The sequence below is a fragment of the Protopterus annectens genome, chromosome 6.part0 (genome assembly GCF_019279795.1).
Source record: "Protopterus annectens isolate FY-2018-M chromosome 6.part0, PAN1.0, whole genome shotgun sequence".
NCBI classification, from domain to species: Eukaryota; Metazoa; Chordata; order Ceratodontiformes; family Protopteridae; genus Protopterus; species Protopterus annectens.
The window spans coordinates 309,992,396-310,011,789 of NC_056737.1; the positions used below are offsets into that span (position 1 = coordinate 309,992,396).

Here is a 19,394-nt window from a genome sequence, read left to right on the forward strand (position 1 = left end):
ATTCATTGATGTAATTGTATTTTGAGTTTGAAAATATCCTCATTCTTAATGTTTATGTTTGTGCCACATTGATTTAAAAGATTGAAAAATTCCCTTTTTATGCTGAATTATTTGAGTTTTAGGATCTGCTATTCTAAAAACATTGTTTTTGTTTTGATAAGTTTTATTTACCTTGAGCAGAACTGATGGCTAAGCTTTCATTTTAAGCTGAATTTATTCAAAATACACATACATTTCTTAAGGCGTTATTTCCATAATTTGTTTTATCCTGCATATGGTTATGTGTTTACAATGCTTTATGATAGGACATTGAGATATTCCACCTTGCAGTGTATATTAGAGCTAATAATGTGAAACATGAGGAAATTACATTATCTTCAATATGTTGGTCTCTGTCTACACTTATCAAAGCTGATTTTTGCTATATTCTTAAACTGTCTTGTGAGACCAGTGCAATAATTGTATTATTTTTCATTTTGATTAATTTCTCAGTCAGAACATGTCATATGTTTTGAACCAGGTGGCACAGAACTGAGTAGTTCAATGGCTATATAGTCCTGTTGGTGATCCTACCATTACATGACTGCATGTCAAACACTTGTCTCTCAGGAAAATCTCATAATGCTTGGCTATGGAGTCTATTTTGAAGTTTTAAGTTTTTAAATACATGTAAATGCTGTCAGGTTCACATTGTGCATCATTTCATGTATGTGTTTGTTTATAGTGTACTGATCTCTGCAGTGGCCAGCACAACACTTTATAGGGACATTTTTTAATTCTGATTAATGGCAACTCAGTACAGATATATTTTAGGCACTAATTTACATTCCCATTGCTGAATAGCCTTTAGGATAAGTGAATAATCTAGCTTAGCAGACTTGCCACACTGGAAATAGCTGTGCGAGCCTGAATTTTTCTGCTTTTAACATCTATGAAGTTATCACAATTCTTAATAAAAGTTTTTGTGAATTATACTTGGATGGTGTAGTATGTACTATGCCTAAAATTGCTATTTTACCCCTAAAGACTTAACATGTAGTTTATTAAAATGTTGGCTGGTAAATTCTGCCATTGTTGTTTCTAGATTTTTGGTGTTGATGTGTTCAGTGATGGAAGGTGTTAGTTTTATGGAAAAATGTTGATCATGTGGCTGCAGTGGTACCAGGCTGAAAATAGTGGATGAGATTCCCTATCCCAAAAGCCAAATCCAGCTCAGAGTTTGATCCCTTAGATTTCCCAATCTAGTTTGCGAGATGTAATCCCAGCAGCATATCCTGTGTTTGCATGGGGATGGAGACTTCTCCCAGCAGACCGTGCCAACTACCATTCCCATAGGATACACCCAAGGGACATCCTCGCAAGATGCCCAAACAACTTTGCCTTCTGCTGTGACAGAGGAGGAGTGGCTGTATTCCATGGTACTCCTGGCTTGCTGAGCTCCTTACTCTTGTTATGGAGAGTGAGTCCAGCTACCCTGCAACACTGCCTGTATCAATGATCAAGGACATATGTTGGTTGAAAGCTCGCTCACTGTTTACATAAGTTTCCAGACCCCAACAACTGGGTCAACTCTCAGGGTCATATTGTCAATGTAGTAGTTCCCCAAAGCAGAAGACTTCCTAAAGGAAATGATGCATTTTTTTGGCATTTGGTTTGTGCTAGATTTTGTTTGTGGCAAACCTTCCTGCGTAGTGGCTAAATTAATTTGGAGAATCAGTAATGTCTCCTGGTTTGTAGTCACTTGCAAGCTTGGTCATCCTGACCACTTGGGTATTGACTTTTACTTCAGAGAAGTAGATGCCAAACAAGAGAGTTCTTAGCACTGTACCCTGGAAGACTCCTAGTGACTGGTCTCTTTGTGGAGGTGACCTCCCCTGTTTTGATCCCCTTATGTTCTTCCTGTGAGCTAGATGGCATTCCAGCAGATGATGTAGGGGTTTATTCCCAGTTTATTTAGGATGTTAATCGTGTTTCACTGTTGCAGACATTACACTTGGGTTATCCTGTTGGCAGGCTACCCACAGTTGTCCTGACTTCCAAAGTCCTGGTCCGGCGTCGGTTGCTGTCGCCTCTTCCCTGACGTCAGTGCGCCAGGGGTATAAAAGATGCAGCCGATGCCAGTTTCTTCAGTCTTTCTTGCCATGTGGTGCCCGAAGCAAAAGCAGTTCGCAAGTGCCGGTCGGCCGACTCCTGAGAGTTTCGAAATCGAATTTCAGATCCGAAGTCTTCAATAAAGCTATGTACCCCGTTGGGGAAACTTTTTTCTTGCTCCAGACCGATGTCAGAAAAAATTAACAATTGTATTTCTTGTGAGAAGCAAGTACCCCGTAAGGATTTTCATTCTTACTGTATTCCTTGCCTAGGCCCTGACCATGACATTGCTAGCTGTCGGTTTTGTGCTAGATTTAACCAACACACTATTAAGCGTCGGTACAATTTAGCCTTTCATTACATTGGCCGCAGGTTTAATGATATAATGTCGTTGGAACAGCCGACGACCGGAGTTTATAAAAAGCACAAGGAAAAGGGCAGGCATCCGAGGTCCAAAACCGACGAGGCCTCCACTAGGCCAGTCGCAGGTTCTCAGTGAGGCACTTTTGCAGCCCCTGACGCCCGCTATCTCAGAGCCACAGGCCGCTTCCGACTCCCACATGGAGACAACTAGGCCTCTGGATACTCAAGTTATTGGACACTCGGAAACTATTCCGTCAGATGGGTCCGGAGCCGCTGAGCAGGCATCAGCTTCTGAGGGTGTTTTCAGACCTACACAGTTATATGTCAAGCCAACCTCAGCTTCCAAGGCAAAGACTAAAACAGCTTTAAAGACAAAGAAACAAGTACAGCATTCTCCTGGACAGACTTCCATGCCTAAGAAACAGATGCTTAAAATGGCCGAAGACCTAAATACTTTGATCAGGGATTCCCATCCCCCTCCTGATAAGAGGCCTAGGCAAGACACAGAATATGATTCTTCTGACCAGGTTTCCATTTTCTCTGACTTCTCTTCAGAACAGGGAATACTCTCTTCCTCCCTATGAGGATTCTGATGCTGAAGAATCTATCGTTCAGCTTCTCCTCCTGAGGATTATTCTTTTGGGGAAACCCTGCATACCTTGAAGGGAGCATTTTCACTGGGAGAGCCAAGATTACTCAGAATCTAAGAAAAGGCTCAGAGACTTTCTTTTACTGCCTCAGCACAGACCTCTTGCTATTCCACCTGTTTTAGACATTGTAGATGATGTATTTTCAGTGTCCGGCCTGTCCTCCTGACTCTTTACCCCCTGCACCTGTTAAGCCAGATAGATACTACAGGGTTCCAGATTCTCATAAATTTCTATATAAAAACCCTGCTGCTGACCCAGAAACTATATCTCAGGGTCCCAGAGGGGTCAAGGCTTCCACTGCAAAAACCCTGTCCCCTCTGATAGGGATTCCAGGGCACTGGACAGATGGGGGAAAAAAGTTTACACTTCTACTACCTTGGCTGTAAGGGCTTTAAATTGTCAGTATCATATGCTTAAATATCAGCAATACTTAATGTCACTGCTAAAACAGAAAATGTTGACATGTTCTGAAAACAAGGAAATGCAGGATTTATTGCATGCAGCTGAACAAGTGGGAAAGCATACTTTGCAATGTGGTTTTTGATTCACTGGAGGCCTGTTGCAGGGCTGCTGTTACAGGTTCTGTCATTAGAAGGCATGTTTGGTTTAAGGAACAGAATCTGCCTGATCATGTTAAATCAAAGTTATTGGATGCTCCATTACAGCATGATACTTTGCTTGGTGTTAAGGCAGAAGAGGTGTTGAAGAAAATGTAGGATAAAGTGAAATCTATGCAGACAGTAAAGGATTTCTTACAGGTAGAGCCACCCAGATTTAGCAGGAACTGGCCTTCTAAGAAATGGTCCTTTCCAGTGTCAGACAGGCCACAAAGAGGCAGATATGGACACCCTAGAGGCAGACCCCAGCCCCAAGGCTCATATAGGCCTAAACAATGGGGTGCTTCTACCTCCAAAAGCGGAGAAGACAAATCATAGCCATATAGGAAATGGCCCCAGTGACTTTCCTTTGCCATTGCCAAGCACTTATCTTTTGGCAGCACCCTTAGGGGGGAAAGCTAGCACTTTTTTCACAAAATTGGCACATGCTCACCCAGGACAAATGGGTACTGAATATTGTTTCTCAGGGCTACAGGTTCCACTTTCACACCCTGCCAAAGACAAAAGGTATGCCAGACCTGCCACACAATCAATGGGCAGAGGCACAAAAGCAAATTGCATCTCTCATGGACATGAGCGCTATTCAAGGTGTACCACAGCAAGAGCAGGGGCAAGGATTTTACTCAAGACTTTTCTTGGTACCCAAAAAGGAGAAAGCTTGGAGACCAATACTGGACCTGTCTATTCTAAATACTTTTCTGGAAGTTCCAAAATTCAAAATGCTGACACTACAGCAACTTCTGCCCATGCTGGGCAAGAAGGCTTGGCTCGTAACTTTGGACCTCAAAGAGGCATACCTGCATGTCCCAATCAGACAATCTTGCAGAAGATACCTCAGATTCATAGCTGGCTCAATGCACTACCAATTCTCTGCACTGCCCTTTGGCTTATCTACTGCATCCAGGGTCTTCACAAAATGCATGACACCAGTAATTGCATTTTGCAGACAAAAAGGAAATCAGATATAATCCTACATGGACGACTGCCTTATTCAAGCAGAAAGCAAGGTCATTCTATTAAAGCATCTGGCTTTTGTAAAAAGATTACTAATTTGCCTAGGGTACACAGTAAACGAAAAGAAATCAAAACTAGCACCCTCTCAAGAGATAATATTCCTGGGTGCAAGCTTAAATACAACTGCCCAAATGGCTTATCTCATGCCAGACAAACAAAGGCAACTGACTCAATACTTCCAAATGATGGCAACAAAGACCCAGTTACCTGCAAGAAATATTCTGCAGGCTTTATGGCATCCTGCATTCTGCTAATTCCATGTGCAAGACTGCATATGAGGAAGCTACAATGGCATCTAAAACGTGTTTGGACTCAACATTGCCATAGCCTGGAAACAGTAATTACTCTCATTCCCTGCCTGCAACAGGAGTTTCGATGGTGGGCACTGGCCTATCACTACAACAAGGGACAGCCATTCACTTTACCCACAGCCAGGCAGACACTAACAACAGATGCATCGGATTATGCCTGGGGGGCACACATGGCAGGAAAATGTATTCAGGGCTCGTGGCCCACAAGCCAAATGCATCTTCATATCAATCAAAAAGAGATGCTAGCTGTACAGAATGCCCTGACAGCCTTCAAGGATCTACTCCATCCAGGACAACTATTGCTAAAGACGGACAACACTACAGTCATGTGGTACATAAACAAGCAAGGGGGCACACATTCCTACCCCCTCTGCAGGCAAGCCATGAACTTGTGGAACACAGCATTGACCTATCAAGTGCATTTGCAAGCACAATTCCTGCCAGGAAAGAAAACTACTCTGGCAGACGAACTAAGCAGAAACCTCATGGACCCTCACGAGTGGAAATTAGATCCACAAGTCTTCAGCATGATAACAAGGAAATGGGGATGACCAGACATAGATCTATTTGATGTCCTTCAAGAATGCAACTGCAGTCATAACATGTGGGTTGTCCTGCCTCAGGCAGCCCTCGGTCGGCCGTATTCCAAAGTCTGGGTCCGACGTCGGCTAATGTCGCATTTCTCTCCGACGTCAGAGCGGCTGGAGTACATAAGCATCAGACGACGCCATTTTCTTCAGTCTTTCTTGCCGCGCGGTGCCCGAAGCAGAAGCAGTTCGCAAGAGCCGGTCGGTCAGCTCCTGTATTCTTCGATACCGAAGTCATCAAAAAAGATAAGTACCCCATTGGGGACCTTTTCTTGCCTCAGCCAATGTCAGAAATTACTGAAAAAGTTAACAATTGTCTTTCTTGTGGTAAACAAATACCTCATAAGGATTTCCACTCTTACTGTCTTCCTTGCCTGGGCCCAGACCAAGACGTCTCGGCCTGTGTAGCCTGTGCTCGCTTCAACAAGCGCACTCTCAGGCGCCGGGCGGAGTTCGCTGAAGATTTTTTCGCTGATAAATTTGCTTACACCATGCCGTCGGATCTTCCGACATCGCAAACTCCCAAAAAGCGAAAAGACCGGGACCGACATCCTCGGCCCGCATCTACCACCGACTCCACGCCAAAACCTAGCACGAGTGCTCCGGTTCCCTCTGAGACGGTCTCTCCACTGCTCCGAACCGAAGACACCGCATTACCGACGACTCAGATTCCGGACATCACTCCGACGCCAGTTATCAATTTTCCTCCGGATACCGAAACCGAGGAAATGCCCGAGACCATTGCTGTAGACAGGGTCACTCCTGCACGTGGAGCTGCCAGGCCTCCTATGGCCATGTCTATTAAGGCCTACACTAGGGCTAAGGCAGCCTGCAAAACAAAGCATATTACTTCTAAATCCTTACCTCAGCCTACTGCAGAGACACAAATTATGTCCATGGCTGCTGATTTAATTTCCATGATTAGAGGTTCACAGGCCCATCCTGAGACAGGATCCCAGCCTCCTTCTGATAAAAGGCCCCGGGTTGAACCCTCTGACCCTATTCCTTCAGATGAAGATTCTGAGGGCTCTGTCCACTCTGATAGCCAGGAAGAGCTCTTCCAGACCTATGAGGACTCGGATGCAGAAGATACCATCCCCTCGGCCTCCCCTCCTGAGGATATTTCTTTTGGGGAAGTTCTGCACACCATGAGGGAACATTTCAAGTGGCAAGGTCAGGAATATTCTGATTCTAGGAAACTCCTTAGGACTTTCCTTAAGAAGCCCCAGCACAGGCCCTTAGCTATTCCTCCTGTACTTGATGTTCTGGATGATTTATATTCTGACTCTAGTGCTACCCCTGATTCTCTTCCTCCTGCTCCAGCCAAGCCAGACAGGTATTACAGGGTCCGAGAAACTCATTCCCATTTATTCAGGGCCCATACTGCTGATTTGGAAACTATTTCACAGGGGCCTAAAGGAGTTTCAGCCTCCACCTCTAAAAATCCATTGCCCTCCAACAGGGAAGCTAGGTCATTAGAGAGATGGGGCAAAAAGGTTTACACATCCACTACCTTATCTATGAGAGCTTTAAATTGCCTTTTTCATATGTTAAAATATCAGGATTATCTGTTAGAAGATTTACAAAAAACATTAGCCACTCCTGATCCTTTAGACAAAAAGGCTTTGCAGGAAGCTGTACATAACACTCAGCAAGTAAGCAATCACTTCCTGCAGTGTGGATATGATGCACTGGAAGCTTCATGTAGGGCAGCTATGACAGGGGCAGTCATTCGTAGACATGCTTGGTTAAAAGATCAACCTCTACCAGATCATGTAAAAGCAAAACTTCTGGATGCACCTTTGGAAAAGAACAAGCTTTTTGGTGCGAATGCTAAGGATGTGTTAAAGACCATCGAAGAAAAAGCAAAATCAGTTCAGAGGGTGAAAGATTTCCTCCAGGTTCAACCCCCCAGATTCAGTAGGAATTGGCCTTCTAAAAACTGGTCCTTTCCTAATCCAGAAAAGTTTCAAGGGGTAAGAACAGGCGTGGCGAGGAAGAGGCCAATACAGAGGCCCTTACAGGGGACGACAATGGCAGCCAGGAAACCAAAGAAGTGACGCAGGGGTTTCACCTGCCCCACAACCACAATCTCAATGACTTTCCTCTACTACCGCCTACCAGGGAACAAATAGAAGCTCCCTTGGGCGGGAAATTATCTCTGTTTGCAGAAAATTGGCACAGACTGACAAAGGACAAATGGATTTTGGACATTATAGACCAAGGGTACAGGTTTCATTTTCATACCTTTCCAAGAAAACAAGGCATGCCAAACCTACCACAAAACCAGAGGGCAGAGGCTATCAAGCAAATCACTCTGCTGACTCTGATGAAAGCAATAGAAAGAGTTCCACAACAAGAACAAGACCAGGGGTTTTACTCAAGACTGTTCCTTGTTCCAAGAAAAGAATCTCAATGGAGACCAATACTGGACTTGTCCGCATTAAACACCTTTCTCATAGTACCAAAGTTCAAAATGCTGACTCTACAGCAACTCCTTCCCATGCTGGGCAAGGGGTCTTGGCTGATTACTCTGGACCTCAAGGAGGCATACCTGCATGGTCCCTATCAGACACAGCTGCAGAAGATACCTCAGATTTCTTGCAGGGCCAGAGCATTATCAATTCTCAGCATTGCCATTTGGCTTATCTACTGCCCAGAGTATTCACAAAATGCCTGGCTTCAGTAATTGCTCATTGCAGGCTCCAGGGGATACAAATTTACCCATACCTGGACGACTGCCTCATACAAGCGGACGACAAATTGATGTTGACAAAAAACCTGGATTATGTCATACGATTACTTCAAGCTCTGGGATACACAGTCAACTTCCAAAAGTCAAGACTGCAGCCATCCCAGCAAATAATCTTCTTAGGAGCCAAACTAGACACAGCTTCTCAGATGGCTTACCTGACAGAAGACAAGCAAGAGAAGTTAACTCATTACTTCAAAGGTTTAGCAAAACTCACCTAGATGACTGCAAGGAGATTCCTACAGGCCCTGGGTTACATGGCATCCTGCATTCTCCTGGTTCCATTAGCAAGACTACACATGAGAAAGCTTCAATGGTACCTAAAAAGCATTTGGTCTCAACACAGCAACAACTTGGAGACAATCATACCGCTCATTCCATGCCTACAAAAGGAATTCCTATGGTGGGCCTCGGTGAGCCAGGCAAACACAGGTATGTCATTCAAAAAACCACAGATAACACAGACCATGACCACAGACGCCTCAGACCTTGGATGGGGCACATGGAAGGCAGGTGTATACAAGGACAATGGTCTCCAAAAGAAACACATCTGCATATAAACCAAAAGGAAATGCTGGCAGTAATGCATGCCATCGAGGCCTTTCTACACCAACTCCAGCAAGGCCATTTACTGATACGGACAGACAACACCACTGTGATGTGGTACATAAACAAGCAAGGGGGCACCCACTCTTACCCCCTTTGCAGACTGACAATGCATCTTTGGGAGAAATCACTGAGCCTAAACATCCAGTTACAATCCTAGTTTGTTCCAGGAAAAGACAATGTGTTGGCGGACAGCCTAAGCAGGAATTTCACAGATCCACACGAGTGGAGGTTACATCCGAAGGCCTTCAGACAACTCACTTGACATGGGGCAAGCCAGAAGTGGACCTATTTGCCTCTCACCTCAACCATCTTCTACCAAAATTCTGCACAAGGACATACCATCCAAAAGCTTGGAAAATAGATGCCCTCTCATTCAACTGGAACTCCCTAACAATCTATGCATTCCCACCTCTGCCACTGATGACCTCAGTATTACTAAAGATCAAAGCAGAGAGACCCAAGGGAATCATAATAGCTCCGGACTGGCCAAGACAACACTGGTACCCACTACTACGGAGCATATGTCACACCAGGAGGTCGGCCCTTCCCCAATGGCCTCTACTTTTGACTCAACACAATTTCAAACAGTGCATCCAAATCTTCAGACACTGCAGCTAACAGCCTGGGAGATCCCATAAATAACTTCAGCCTATCTCTCTCCAAGGAAGTTCAGCGGATACTAACAGAGGCTCGAAGACCATCCACCAGAAAGGTTTACTTAGCAAAGTGGAAAAGATTCAGCAATTGGAATACCAGCAAGGGACATGATGCATCATTGTTGAACATCCCACTCATCTTGGAATATTTGGCAGATATGTTAAAGAACGGCCTCTCATATTCTTCCATAAAGATACATGCATCTGCTATTTCAGCTAGATACAACACTGATCCTCCTGTTTTTTCACACCCTTTACTAAGGCAGTTCCTCAGGGAAATCAAGAACATTAAGCCACCAAGAAAGGCCCCAGTGCCAGCCTGGGACCTCAATTTTGTCCTAGAAAAACTGACTCTACCTCCATTTGAGCCAGCAGCTTCAGTTGACTTGCAATTTCTCTCATGGAAGACAGCTTTCCTGTTGGCAATTGCCTCAGCAAGAAGGGTTTCGGAGCTACAGGCCCTAATGGCAATACCACCCTTTATTATTTTTCACAGAGACAGGGTTTCATTAAGGACCAACCCTACTTTTATGCCAAAGGTGGTATCTAGGGTTTCTTTAACTCAAACCATTCATCTGCCTGCTTTCTTCCCCAATCCTGAGAATAAGGGGGAAAGACTGTTGCATACCTTGGACATTCACAGACAACTTCGATACTACCTGGACAGAACCAAGGCCAGTAGGAAGTCTGAACAACTTTTTGTAGCTTACGCCCCTGCAGTCCAAGGAAAAGCAATTTCAAAACAGACTATTTCAAAATGGATTGGACATTGCATCAGATTCTGTTATTCCTTTCATGGAAAGACTGTTCCAGCCAATGTCAGACCACATTCCACCAGAGCTACAGCCACCTCTACAGCATGCTTAAGAGGGGTGCCTACTAAGGACATTCTAGAAGCTGCTACATGGAGCTCCGTGCATACATTCTCCAAACACTACAATCTCCCTCTATACTCCAGATCCAGAGCAGGCTTTGCTTCGGCAGTCCTGTAGGGTTTGATTGCCGCACCATCTTTTTCCTAGAGCATTCCTCCTCCTCCCCCAGCTAAGCTATGGTATTCTACCCACATGTTATGACTGCAGTTGCATTCTTGAAGGACATAGTACAGTTTTGTACCTACCATAAATGTAGATCTCCGATAGACATGCAACTGCAGTCGGATTTTCCCTCCCTCCATACCCCTCTATGCCTAGGGTCCACTCCTATCCCTGTTACTCTTAGCTGGGGATATCGGTTATGGTGTATTTGTTTTATTGCTCATTTATTTGTTTGGAATCCTGTTTTTGTCTTCCAATTTGATTACAGCCTTCCTTGGAGGGCACCTGGCATCTGGGGCAAGAAACACTGAAGAAAATGGCGTCGGCTGATGCTTATGTACTCCAGCCGCTCTGACGTCGGAGAGAAATGCGACATCAGCCGACGTCGGACCCAGACTTTGGAATACGGCCGACCGAGGGCTGCCTGAGGCAGGACAAACCCACATGTTATGATTGCAGTTGCATGTCTATCGGACATCTACATTTATGGTAGGTACAAAACTGTACTTTTCCCCGCACAACTGTCAACTACAGAGATTCTGCACAGGGACTTATCACACACAAGCATGGAAGGTGGATGCTCTATCATTCAGCTGGAAAACCCTGACAGTTTATGCCTTTCCACCACTGCCTCTCCTCCACAAGGTACTCCTAAAGGTCAGACAAGAGAAGCCAAAAATTTTTTGATTGCCCCAGACTGGCCACGCCAGCACTGGTACCCAATCCTAAAGAGCTTGTCTCAAGGCCCAGCCTGGACTTTACCTCAAATTCCTCATCGTCTGACCCAACAAAACAGATCCTGCACAGCTAACTCAGAACCTTAAATCTGACTGCATGGCGAATAATATAACCACTCAGAGCACACCTCTCTCTAAATCAGTTATGGATGTCATTTTGGAAGCCAGGAGGCCCAGCACCAGAAAATCTTATGCAGAAAAATGGAAGAGATTCTATGCTTGGAATCAGGCACAAGGAATTGAACCGCTTGTTCCAAATATCCCTCAGATTTTACAATACCTAACTGAGATGCTGGACAAGGGCCTATCCTTCTCATCAATTAAGATCCATGCCTCTGCCATTTCAGCTCATTACAATACGGAACTACCTATTTTTTCACATCCACTGCTAAGGCAGTACCTCAGAGGGGTAAAAAACATAAGACATCCAAGGAGAGCACCAGTACCTGCATGGGATCTCAATTTTGACTTGGAAAAGCTCACACTGCCTCCTTTTGAGCCAGCCAATACAGCTGAGATAAAATTCTTATCATGGAAAACAGCTTTGCTCCTAGCAATAACTTCAGCAAGAAGAGTATCAGATTTACAACTTCAGCAAGAAGAGTATCAGTGTTACAGGCAATAATGGCAGTGGAACTTTTTATCATTTTCCATCCGGACAGGGTTTCTCTAAGGAGAAGCTCTACATTTATGCCAATGGTAGTATCCACTGTGGCTCTTAATCAAACCATTCATTTGCCTACTTTTTATCCAAATCCATAGAATAAAGGGAAGAGACTTCTGCATTCTTTGGACATACACAGGCAGCTGCGCTTCTAATTGGACAAAACTAAGACTTTCAGAAAGACTGAGCAACTTTTAGTAGCATATGCTGCAGGATCACAAGGAAAGGCTATCTCAAAGCAGACTATTTCAAAATGGATAGGACACTGCATTCGTTTCTGCTATGCACAGCATAGCAAATCAGTGCCTAAGGGCATTAGGCAACATTCGACCAGGGCAGCAGCCACATCAGCAGCCTTTCTCAGAGGAGTAACAACCAAGGAAATTTTGGAGGCTGCAACTTGGAGTTCAGTGCACACTTTTACCAAGCACTACCACTTACCTCTAAATCCAGAGCAGGCATTGCCACTGCAGTTCTGCAGGGCCTCATAGCCACTCCTAATTCTATTTAGACCCAGCCGCCCAACCTCAGGTTTGGGATTCAACCCAAGTGTAATGACTGCAACAGTGAAACACGATGAACATAGTACAGTTGTGTACATACCATAAATGTAGATGTTTGAGTGTATTCACTGTTGCAGTCCAGGTTACCCACCCACCATCCCCCTTTCTTTGCTGGGACTTAGCTGTACATCTCTATTCTATATAATCTATCTGGTGTATTTGCTTGTAGATGAAGGTATTGTTTATTTTAGTGCATGCTGTTTATAAGCAATGTTGTTAGCCTACCCTTTTGGGGGCACCTGACATCTGGGGCAAGAAAAACTGAAGAAAATGGCGTCGGCTGCATCTTATATACCCCTGGCGCACTGATGTCAGGGAAGAGGCGACAGCAACCGATGCCAGACCAGGACTTTGGAATTCGGGCTGACTGCGGGTAGCCTGCCAGCAGGATAACCCAAGTGTAATGACTGCAACAGTGAATACACTCGAACATCTACATTTATGATAGGTACACAGCTGTACTTTTGGAGGTACTGTATACCTTTATTGAGTACTTACACTGTGCATCTTTCCATGGCATTGCAAAAGATACTGGTCAGATTTTATGAGTCTGTAATTGCCTGGGTCTGTGGACTGTCCTTTCTTATGTAGGGAAATAACTGTAGCTGTGCTTCATTCACTTAGTAGAAAACCTGTTTAAAGGCTGAATGATGCATCCATGGATGATGATAGGAGCCATCAATGCAGTATTTCTAGTTTGTGATTGTGCTTTCAAAACTTGGTTTTGTCTAATAGCTGGAGGTAAGTTGTTTCCAGGTATATCCTGTGGAATGGATGGAAGAGTTGTAATGTTTGAGCTGTATTTATCAGCCAGGTTAGATTTGTCTTTAGTTTGTGTTGGCAGCATCATTCACAGTCAGCTTAGTGCAGATTGCAACAATAACTTAAAAAGGCCTTTTATTTTTTTGCTTGGGAGGCTATTTTATCCTCAAACTTGCTTTTGATGGATTTTATTAAGCTCAACTCATTTGTGTACTTCACTGGTGAAGGTTTTGTCAATCTTGGCATTGCTGTTCTTTTTGTCAGAATTCTCTTCTTTTTAAGTTTGTTGATGTTATGGTCCCACCAAACGGGTTTGTTTCTGAGGTTTGTCCTGTGTACAGGGTACAGCTGCATCTGTGCAGCTGTTTACATGCTGGTCTGTTGTAGTGTTGCATGTTTCCACTTATTCAGTGGCATTAACTAGGTTTGGTGAGAGATTGGGAGCTTGCCAGTTTATCACTTAGGAGTAGGTAGTTTGCCTTGGTGAATTTCTAAAGGTGCATTTTTATTTTGAGGTTGACTGCTTTATTGTTAGACGTAACAAGTGGTAAAGATATACACGGGATGGTGCAAGATGCCCCATATTAGTATGAACAAGGATCCGAGATGATGATGCCCTTAGTGAGTACTCTAATTATTCCAGGGTATATGTATTGAACTAAACCAGTAAACTTGTACTAGTAGTGGTGTAGGATGTTCTTCGTGTTTCACTGTTGCAGTCATTACATTTGGGGTAATCTGCTGGCAGGTTGCCTTCAGTCAGCCTGATTAACAAAGTCTTGTGTCCTGCGTCGGTTGCTGTCCCTTCTTCCATGACATCAGGTCGTCAGGTGTATAAAACATGCAGCCGACACCATTTTCATCAGTCTTTCTTGCCGCGTGGTGCCCGAAGCAAAAGCAGTTCACAAGTGCCGGTCGGCCGACTCCTGAAATTTTCGTTTTCGAGTTTCAGAACCGAAGTCTTCAACCTAAAGCTTAGTACCCCGTTGGGGAAACTTTTTCTTGCTCCTTACCGATGTCAGTAAAAGTTAATAATTGTATTACTTGTGGGAAGCAAATACCTTATAAGGATTTTCATTTGTACTGTATTCCTTGCCTAGGCCCTGACCAGAACATGCCTTGTTGTCTGTTTTGTGCTAAATTTAATCAACGCACTATTAAGCGTCGGTATATTTTTGCATCTAAATATTTTGGCTCGAGATTTAACTATCCAGAAATGTCGTTGGTTAGCAGTCCAACTACCGGAATACACAAAAAACGCAAAGAAAAAGAGACAGACCTTCGAGGTCCAAAACTGACGATGAAGCTTCTCCTAAGCCAGTCGCCGGTACTCAGTGAGGCGCTTTCGCAACCCCTGATGCCCGCTACTTTTGATTCGCAGGCCTCTACTGAGACCCATTTGGAGTCCGGTATGCCGCGAGACACTTTTAAGTATTGAACCCACGGATGTCTCTACCTTAGATGGGTCCGGAGCTGCTGAGCAGGCACCGGCTTCTGAGGGGTGTTTTCAGGCCTAAAGATTTCTATATTAAACCAACGCCATCTTCATACCCTAGGCCAAAATCAACTTCTATGTCTAAACAACTGACGCTTGGGCCACTTGCACAGGCCTCTATGCCTAAAAAACAAATGATCAAAATGGCTGAGGATTTAATTACCTTTATCAGGGGTTCCCATCCCCTTCCTGCTAAGAGGCCTAGGCAAGGCACTGATTATGAATCATCAGATCAGGTTTCTATTTTTTCTGATTCCTCTTCTGATCAGGAATTATCTGTTCCACCTTATGAGGACTCAGATGCAGAAGAATCCATCCCTTCTGCTTCTCCTCCTGAGGATTTTTCTTTTGGAGAAACTTTGCATACCTTAAGGGAGCATTTTCACTGGGAGAGTCAGGATTTCTCAGAAGCTAAAAAGAGACTTAGGGATTTCCTTCTTCTTCCTCAGCATAGGCCTTTGGCTATACCTCCTTTTCTAGACATTGTTGATGATGTTTTCTCTGAATCCAGCATGGCTCCTGATTCCCTGCCTCCGGCTCCTAGTAAGCCAGACAGATATTACAGGGTTCCTGACTCCCACAAATTCCTTTTTAAAAATCCTACTGCTGACCCTGAAACCATTTCTCAGGGTCCCAAGGGTGTTAAGGCTTCTACTGCTAAAAATCCTACCCCTTCTGATAGAGTCTGCAGGGTACTGGATAGATGGGGTAAGAAGGTTTACACGTCTGCAACCTTGGCAATCAGGGCTTTAATCTGTCAATTTCATATGCTTAAATATCAGCAGCATGTCATGGGCTTACTTAAACAGAAAATTATGTTGATTTCTGACTGTGTGGAAAATAGAGTTACAGGATTTATTGCATTCAGCTGAACAAGTTGGAAAGCATACTTTGCAGTGTGGTTTTGATTCCTTAGAGGCCTCTTGCGGGGCCGCTGTAACTGGATCTGTGATAAGAAGGCATGCTTGGCTCAAGGAGCAAAATCTGCCTGATCATGTTAAAGCAAAATTGTTGGATGCTCCTTTACAATAGGACAGTCTGTTTGGTAATAAGGCAGAAGAAGTTTTGAAAAAGGTGGAAGACAAAGCTAAATCTATGCAAACTGTAAAAGATTTCCTACAAGTGCAGCCACCCAGGTTCAGTAGGCACTGGCCTACTAAGAATTGGTCCTTTCCAGTATCCCACCAGAGCCACTCAGGTCAAACCCAGACACTCCAAAGGCTCCAGGTTTCAGTCACAAGGAACTTACAGAACAAAACAATGGGGTGTCTCCACCTCCAAATCTGGAAGTAGCAAGGCACCTTCCTATGGTAAACAGTCTCAATGCCTTTCCTCTGCCATCACCAAGCAGTTATCTTTTGGCAGCCCCTTTGGGGGGAAAACTAGCACTTCATGCACAAAATTGGCATCTAATTACCCAGGACAAGTGAGTTTTAAATATAGTATCCCAGGGATACAGATTTCATTTCCACACATTGCCAGTCCCAAACGGATGGCCAGATCTGCCTCCAAATCAGTGGGGAGAGGCCCAGAAACAAGTTATGTCCCTCGTGAATTTGGGGGCTATTCAGCCTGTACCAGAAAAGGAAAAGGGACACGGTTTTTATTCAAGAATTTTCCTGGTACCCAGAAAAGACAAATTATGGCGTCAAATTCTGGACTTATCCATTCTAAATACATTCCTGGACATTCCAGAATTCAAGATGCTGACTCTACAACAGTTACTGCCTATGCCAGGCAAGGATGCCTGGCTGGTAACTCTAGACTTAAGAGGCTTACCTGCATATCCCAGTCAGGGAATCTTGCAGAAGATACCTACGCTTCAAAGCAGGCTATTTGCATTACCAGTTCTCTGCACTGCCTTTTGGCTTGTCTACTGCGCTCAGGGTCTTCACAAAGTGCCTCGCACCAGTAATTTAATTGCATTTTGCAGACAAAGAAACATTCAAATTTATCCTTACTTGGATGATTGTCTAATTCAGGCAGAAAACAAGGACACTCTTCTAATACATCTGGCATTTGTAAAAAGGCTTCTAACTTGTCTAGGGTACACCATAAACAAAAATAAATCGCACCTGGTACCCTTTCAAATAATTACATTCCTGGGTGCAAGCCTGAATACAACTGCCCAGATGTCTTGCCTTACGCCAGCAAAACAAATTCAATTAATGACTTACTTCAAACAAGTGGCCATGAAACCCCAGCTATCTGCAAGACAAATTCTACAGGCCTTGGGGTTCATGGCTTCCTGCATTCTAATGATTCCATATGCAAGACTGCATATGAAGAAACTTCAGTGGTACCTAAAAAGCTTATGGAGTCAACATTGTCACAGCCTGGATGCAATGATTCCTATCATTCCTTGCCTGCAGAATGAGTTCCTATGGTGGGCAGAAGCCTGTCACCAAAACAAGGGATTGTCATTCATTCCACCCCTTGCCACCCAAACCCTGACAACAGATGTATCAGATTATGCTTGGGCGGGCACTTATGGCAGGGAGATGCATTCAGGGCCAATGAAGCCCAAATCAAATGCACCTACATATCAACCAGAAAGAGATGCTAGCTGTACAGAATGCTCTGACAGCCTTCAAGGAATATCTTTATCCAGGACAACTACTGATGAAGACAGACAACACCACAGTCATGTGGTACATAAACAAGCAGGGGTTACCCATTCCTACCCCCTTTGCAGACTAGCCATGGCTTTGTGGAACATGGCCTTGACTTATCAAATACATGTACAAGCTCAATTCCTGCCAGGAAAGCAAAACACTCTGGCAGACGAACTAAGCAGAATTATTGTGGACCCACATGAATGGAAACTGGATCCACAAATCTTCAGCATGTTGACACGCAAATGGGGGAGCCCAGACATAGATCTTTTTGCCTCACCCCAGAACTATCAGTTGGACAAATTCTGCACAAGAATTTATCACAAAAAAAGCTTGTAAAGTCGGCGCTCTATCCTTCAGCTGGAAAAACCTTTTGGTCTATGCCTTTCCCCCTCTGCCTCTGCTCTCCAAAGTCTTACTAAAAGTCAGACAGGAAAAACCAAAAATGATTCTGATTGCTCCAGACTGGCCTCGCCAACACTGGTACCCTCTCCTATGCAGTATGTCACACTTCCCCCGTTGTACCTGCCTCAGACGCCTTATCTACTGTCTCAGCAGAATTATCAAATTCTGCACACTCCGCTCCAAACTCTGAATCTTGCAGCATGGCTAATCAACTAATTTCACCAGTTACATCTCTCAGCAAACCTGTGATGGATGTCATTTTGGAGGCTAAAAGGCCTAGTACTAGAAAATCTTATGCTGATAAATGGAAAAGTTTCTGTGCCTAGAACCAAGCACAAGGAATAAGCACAGCAATGCCCCAATGTTCCACAGATTCTGTAATATTTAACTGAGATGCTTCACAAGGGCCTATCTTTTTCTTCCGTAAAAATACATGCCTCTGCCATTTCGGCTCATTACAACACAGAGCCTCCCCTCTTTTCTCATCCCCTGCTAAAGCAGTACCTCAGAGTGGCCAAAAATTTAAGACCTCCTAGGAGAGCGCTAACTCCTGCATGGGACCTCAATTTTGTGTTGGAAAAGCTCACCCTACCTCCTTTTGAGCCAGCTGCTACTGCAGACATAACATTTCTCTCTTGGAAGACAGCTTTTCTTGTAGCAGTCACTTCAGCTAGAAGGATTTTAGATCTACAGGCTCTCATGGCAGTGGAGCCTTTTATTATCTTTTATCCAGGCAGGGTTGCACTCAGGACCAATCCATCCTTTATGCCTAAAGTGGTATCTAGTGTGACTTTTAATCAGTCCATTCATCTGCCAACTTTTTTCCCAAATCCACAGAACAAGGGTGAGCGGATTCTGCATTCCTTGGATGTACACAGACAACTAAGATTCTACTTAGGCACGACAAACTCTCTAAGAAAATCTGAGCAATTACTGGTGGCATGTGCTGCAGGAGCAGAGGGAAAGGCTATTTCAAAGCAGACTATTTCAAAATAGATAAGCCATTGTATTCGTTTCTGCTACATGCACCATGTTAAACCTGTTCCCAAGGGGATCAGATCCCATTCCATCAGGGCTACATCTACTTCTGCAGCCTTTCTCAGAGGGGTTCCTTCCAGAGACAGTCTAGAAGCTGCTAATTGGAGTTCAGGTCATACGTTCACCAAACATTACCATTTATCACTCTTCTCTAAATCCAGAGCAGGCTTTGCCACTGCTGTCCTGCAGGGCCTTATAGCTGCTCCTAGTGCTGTATAATTCCATCCGCCCAACCATAGCTTTGGGATTCTACCCAAATGTAATGAGTTCAACAGTGAAACATGAAGAACATAGTACAGTTGTGTACACTTACCATAAATGTAGATGTTCGAGTGTATTCACTGTTGCAGTCCTGGTTACCCACCTGCCAGCCCCCTGTTTTTCTCTTACTATACCTCTTCTTTCTTTCTTTTACTATGCTCAAAAGC

At 44.2% G+C, this 19,394-nt stretch overlaps 1 protein-coding gene across 1 annotated transcript in view; it reads left to right on the forward strand.

Moving 5' to 3' along the window:
- Positions 1–19,394, forward strand: part of RTF1 (RTF1 homolog, Paf1/RNA polymerase II complex component) — a 2,150,039-nt gene that overhangs the window by 1,781,823 nt on the left and 348,822 nt on the right. The window lies entirely within an intron of this gene.